Source organism: Cebus imitator, unplaced genomic scaffold, assembly GCF_001604975.1.
Source record: "Cebus imitator isolate Cc_AM_T3 unplaced genomic scaffold, Cebus_imitator-1.0 Scaffold51, whole genome shotgun sequence".
NCBI classification, from domain to species: Eukaryota; Metazoa; Chordata; class Mammalia; order Primates; family Cebidae; genus Cebus; species Cebus imitator.
The window spans coordinates 10,687,046-10,693,410 of record NW_016107366.1 but is presented as its reverse complement, the minus strand read 5'-3'; the positions used below and the strand labels follow the sequence as shown (position 1 = coordinate 10,693,410).

Below are 6,365 nucleotides of genomic sequence, written 5' to 3'. Positions count from 1 at the left end.
GACAGAGTTATGCTCTTGTTGCCCAGGCCAGAGTGCAATGGCACAATCTTGGCTTACTGCAACCTCTGCCTCCTGGGTTCAAGCAATTCTCCTGCCTCAGCCTCCCAAGTAGCTGGAATTATAGGCATGTGCCACCATGCCCAGCTAATTTTTGCAATTTTAGTAGAGACAGGGTTTCACCATATTGGTCAGGCTGGTCTCGAACTCCTGACCTCAGGTGATCCACATGCCTCGGCCTCCCAAAGTGCTGGGATTGTAGGTGTAAGCCACCACACCCAGCTCTGTCGCAACTTCTCAACTGCCTTTGTAGCACCAGAACAGCCACAGCCAACACTAAATTGAATGAATGTGACTGTGAGCCAATAAAACTTCATAAAATCAGCTGGTGGGCTGGATTTGGGCCTCCACCCATAGTTTGCCAACCCCTACTTTGGATTCACCCTTTTATTCAGTCCTTGCAAATAACCCATTCAAATGGGTATTAGCTCCAGTCTACAGAAAAGGAAACCAATGCTCAGAAGGTCTACGCAGCAAGTAGGTGGCAGAACAAACTTTGGAACTCAAGTCTGACTCTCCCAGAATAAACAAGAGAAGCCAGTTTTGAAACATGGTGAGAGATATAAGAGCCATTTTTAGCCATCCTGAGTTTGTAATGAGTCTAATTTTAATTTAGCAACTTTTCAGCACTGGGTATTTATAAGCATCATTTCATATCATCCCAATGACTATGCTATGAAATATTTACTGGCTATATTTTATGGAGGACAAAATTGAGTTCAGCGAGGTCCACCTGTCTGTGGTGACACAGCCAGCGAGTAGCAGAGTGGGACACAAAGGTCAAGCTCCGGAGCTGGGCTTGCTGCTACCACAGCTGGCTTCCCAGGGGCAGATGTGGCCCACCCTGAATCAGAGTAGATGTAGACCTGTGTTTTTGTTCCCTGCCTCAGCACATGAAGTGAGAGGAAGAATCAGTGTTAGCATTTTGGGGACCTATGACTGAGCTTCAATTATAAATATTTTTTTTTATTTTAAATATATATATATATATGTATATATACACAATTTTTTCTAAATGGAGATGGGTCTCACTATGTTGCCCAGGTTGGTTTCAAACTCCTGGGCTCAAGCAGTCCTCCTGCCTTGGCCTCCCAGAATGCTGTGATTAAAGGTGTGAGCCATGGCAGTCAGCCTAATTATACATATTTAAATAAGTGTTGTCATTCACTGAAGGCATATCCTATGCCAGTCATTGAATGAAGTATTTTATATATATTGTCATTTAACCTTACTAAGAATCTTGTAAGGTAGGGAACAGAGGTTCAGAGAGGCTACGTGATTTGTCCAAAGTCACACAGCTTCTAAGTGGCACAGGTGGGATTCTAACCATCAGACCTTAGCACACCAACTCAACCTCACTGCTGTAACAGGGAATGCAACCTCAATGCCGCACTGACAGGTATCTTTTGAGCATCTACTGAATGGCCAACTCCATGATAGGTGTTAACAAAACAAGTGGTAAAAAAAAAAAAAAAAAAAAAAAAAAAGCACATAGGGTCTCTGAGACCATGGAGCAGATTGATGGGGAAGACAGGCAGGCAGTCCCAGATGAGCACTGAATAACAATGGAATTACAAGCAGTTAAGAGCTGGGAAGGAAAGTAGGGCTCCCAGAGACCTGGGTGTGAAGGGTGAAGGACAGCCTCAGGGTCAGATATTTTAACTGAGCCCTGCAGGAGGCCTCAGATAGGCCAAGAAGGAAAGAAAGAAGCTAAGACTGTTCCCAGTAGAGGAAGGGGCCTGTGCAGAGGTTCTGAGGCAAGCAGTACTGAGCACTTCAGCCTGATCAAGGAACAGAGAATGCTGGAGTGGCTCAAGCAGAGTAAGTTAGTGCAGTGGGGACGATGAGGTCAGAGGGAGGTGGGCAGAGCCGCCAAGGAAACCTGTTTTACCCTGCATGGGATGGGGAAGAGCCTGAAGGGTTAGGAATGGAAAGACATGGTCAGATTTGCATTTTAAATACAAGGTCTACATGCCTATCACTCTGGCTACCTGAGGGACGGCCCAAGGGGATTCTGGGGAATCGATTGTGCTAGTCAGTGGCTATAGTGGCTATAGACTGTGATAGTCAGTGAGGGAGATGACAGAGCCAGCTCCAGAAAAGCAGGGAGATGTGTTCTGGAGGCGGGGCTGGCAAGCTGGGTGATAGATTCCACATGGGGATAAGTGGACATCAGAGGGAACTCCCACACACAGCAGACTGAGGGGACCCTTCATAAGGGGGAAGGGGGACATCAGGAGTCCCTTTGAACATGCTGGGGCTCAGGCATCTCCTTGTATCAAGTCAACTGGATACATAGGTCTGAGTTGGAGATTAAAATGTGGGAAGAGGTGGCATATTGATGGTATTTAAAGCCCGGGAAAAAACGAAATTTCCTGAGAAGAAAGAGGATTTGCAAGACAGGGAGGCCTAAGAATTCAGAAGAATGCTACCATTTAGAGAGCAGCAGAAGACGGGAAGAGATGGCTCCCAGGGCCTGCAGAGGCGAGGATGGAGAACGTTTCCAGGGGATGGAGAACAATACACAGATTAGAATGCTATTCCTATAAATGCAAATCTTGTCTAACAGCTTGTGTCTGGATGAGACGGAACTGTCTCAGCTGTCTGTCAGAAGTGCCTGATGAGGTGGGGTCAAGCAGTGTTCTTTCATCTTAAACATTTCTGAAGCCTTTGAAAGTAGGACCATATGTTACTGTTGAGTCTTTTTTTTTTTTAGGAATGCATTGCTGTGTTGAATGCTGTTGAGAGGTCCAAAAGCACTAAGGAGCGTCCCCCAAGACCACGTCTAAATGCATCAACATGGACAGCTCTTTAAAAGCCACTGAGGCTGGGCCAGATGCGGTGGCTCATGCCTGTAATCACAGCACTTTGGGAGGCCAAGGCGGGTGAATCACTTGAGGTCAGGAGTTCAAGACCAGCTGGTCAACATGATGAAACCCCTTTCTACTAAAAATACAAAAATAGGCTGGGCATGGTGGTATGTGCCTGTAATCCCAGCTACTTAGGAGGCTGAGGTGGGAGAATCACTTGAACCCAGGAGGTTGAGGATACAGTGAGCCGAGATTGTGCCACTGCACTCTAGGCTGGGCAACAGAGCAAGACTCCATCTCAAAAACAAACAAAAAAAACTCCACTGAGTTTAAAACTATTGTAGAATAGTACATACTACATGCCACAAGAACACCTTTTATGTATTGTTACAAAATCACAAAATATTTGATACATATTTTGTAGATCATTTACATATTTTTTAAACACTATATATCCACCAAAACCATCCTAGTGATTATCTGTGGAGACATAAAGCCGATGGCCTACTTTCTTTTTGGGTCAATGAATCAACCTGTTAATTGATATGTATTATTAGTTCACAGTTCATGTTTAAAGTGCTCACTGGATCCTCCAGATCACTGCAGACGTTAGTAAGAGAAAATCCTTTGGCGTAGTGACAATGGAGGCTGGGAGGCAGTGGCTTAAGAAAGGAGTGATGAGGAAAAGAAAAAATGGGGGTGGACAGACAAGTGCAGACAACTCTGTTGAGTTTGGTCACACAAAAGGAGCAAGGGATTGGGCTGGAGGAGGATGTGGTGTCCAGCAAAGGCTTTTTAAGATGGGAGGATGCTGAGGGAAACAGCAAGAGAGGGCAAAGACAGGGGCAGGAGACACAATGGTAAAGAGACACAAGGGCAAGGAGACATAAGGGCAAGGACAGGGTCAAGAGACACAATGGTCCTTGGGCAGGTGGCTGTGTGGACCAGAGTCCCTGAACAAGCCATGGCCCTGGCACCTGTCCAAAGGATGTCTGTCTGCACATCCAGCCTTAGTTCACCCCAAGCCCTCGGTCAGTGTCCACTAGGGCACAACGCTGTTAAGCAAGGCACAACGCTGTTAAGTTATGGCCGACCAGAAGAGGGCAGCATTGCTCTTCCAAGAAAAGCTGTAAGTCCCAGGAGCTACCTCCAGAAGCCTACCAAAGGGTCTGCATGATTCCCATTGCAGAGAGAGGGCTTAGGCCTCCCCTAGCCCCTGCAGTTGGCTGTGGGCATCCATCACTGGCTGAATCCCAGCTCCACTATCCTCTCCCCAAGGACCTTGCAAAAGACAGAGTCCAGGCCGGGCGCGGTGGCTCACGCCTGTAATCCCAGTACTTTGGGAGGCCGAGGCGGGTGGATCACGAGGTCAAGAGATCGAGACCATCCTGGTCAACACGGTGAAACCCCATCTCTACTAAAACTACAAAAAATCAGCTGGGCATGGTGGCGCGTGCCTGTAATCCCAGCTACTCAGGAGGCTGAGGCAGGAGAATTGCCTGAACCCAGGAGGCGGAGGTTGCAGTGAGCCGAGATCGCGCCATTGCACTCCAGCCTGGGTAACAAGAGCGAAACTCCGTCTCCAAAAAAAAAAAAAAAAAAGACAGAGTCCGAGGCGACTCAGCAGGACTCAAGCTGCCACCACCCTGGTATGGCACCTCCATCCCTCCTTTCCTTATACGTTAAATATGTCCTCAGCAGGGTATGGTCAGAATCTCCATAAAAAAAATAATTACCTCACGAGGCTGTTTCGAGAATAAAATGAGATCATGTACAGAAAACACATGGCAAAGTGCCTGGCATAACAGACGCACTCAGCAAAGGGCAGATGCTTCTCCAGTTCCCGCTGTCATCAAGGTCTCTCTTAGCCTTAACATCCCACAACTCTGCCCTTTCTGCCAGAGAACCAAGTGCCTCCCCCCGGGGTTTCTGAAGCAGAAAACTTTAGGCAGTGGGGTTTGGTCCTGTTTTCACCTAGACCTCGGGGACTGAGAGGATCCTGTTCCTTCTCACCCCACGTGGAGGCCAGGGACACTGCAGGAAGAAGCGGAAGTGCTTCTGCTACCCACAGACAGCCAACCCCACAGTGTCCTCAACTGTAGAACAGCCGTCTCTTCCCCTGTGTACCTCACAGGGCTTCATGGAATATGTGCATGAAACAAGGTGTGCAAAGTACGAACTAACCCAAAGACAAGGGGAAGCACCTCGTCTACCATGAAAGGCATTAACATTCAGTCCCTGCTACAGGTTAACCTGCTCGTTCTGATCATCCCAGCCGGGTGCACACTTCTCCCCAACCTGGAGTTGCTCCTACACTGTCATCCTGCCCAGGACTCCAGGAGTCCTTTCTAGAACTCTCCTCACAACTCCAGCCATATGACGCAACTATTATTAACCACCAAGAAAATGGTGCTAACGACAATATCACAAACCAGTGCCCACCAGACTTGCTCCCACCTCAGGGCCTTTGCACTTGCTGTTCCTGCTGCCTGAAACGCCCTTCCCCTGGTTATCCACCTGGCTTGATCCCTTGGCTCTTTCGGGTCTGTATTCAAGTCTCAATGAAGTGTTCCCTGGCCAAACCATCTAAAGGTGCAGTCCTCTCTCCCAGCATTCCTTACGTCCCTTTCCTGCTTTTTTTCCACAGCACTTTCCATCTAAAATACTAACTATTTTCATCATTTCATCTGTTTATTTTTTTGTAAACAAGCTCCATGAGGGAAGGGCTTTGGTTGTTTTATTTTGTTCACTGCCAAATCCCCACCTAGAATAGCACTTGGCCTCAGAGGAGATACCCAATTAATATTTGCTGAATCCATAAATGAGATAGTTTCAAAGCTCTACTTAGTTGAAATTTTATAGCTTAAAGGCTTTTATCTGGCAAGGACAGAGTGGAAATAGATAAACTAAGCATTCAACTCAAAGACAGCTCTGCCCAGCACAGTCACTACCACATTGTAGGAGTTCAATGGATACTGAATGACAGTACATAAGCAAAGTTCATCTAAAATGGCCATGCGCGGTGCCTCACACCTATAATCCCAGCACTTTGGGAAGCTGAGGTGGGCAGATCACTTGAGGTCAGGAGTTCGAGACCAGCTGGCCAACATGGTGAAACCCCATCTCTATTAAAAACACAAAAAAAATTAGCTGAGTGTGGTGGTGTGCGCCTATAATCCCAGCTGCTTGGGAAGCTGAGGGCAGGACAATTGCTTGAACCCAGGAGGTGGAGGTTGCAGTGGGCCAAGATCACGCCACTATACTCCAGCCTGGGCAACAAGGCAAGACTCCGCCTCAAAAGAAAGAAATCTAAAGAGAGCAGGAGGGAATGAAGATAACAGCAGAAATCAAATTAGAAAGACAGAATTGGTGGCAACAACAAAACTACAAGGACTAGTTAGGAAAATACAATGTTACACATTGTTATTATAAAAGGAAAAAGAAGGCCGGGTGCCGTGGCTCACGCCTGTAATCCCAGAACTTTGGGAGGCCGAGGCC

At 47.2% G+C, this 6,365-nt stretch overlaps 1 protein-coding gene across 5 annotated transcripts in view; it reads right to left on the bottom strand.

Annotated features, from left to right (window-relative positions):
- Positions 1-6,365, bottom strand: part of AZIN2 (antizyme inhibitor 2) — a 45,284-nt gene that overhangs the window by 35,543 nt on the left and 3,376 nt on the right. The window lies entirely within an intron of this gene.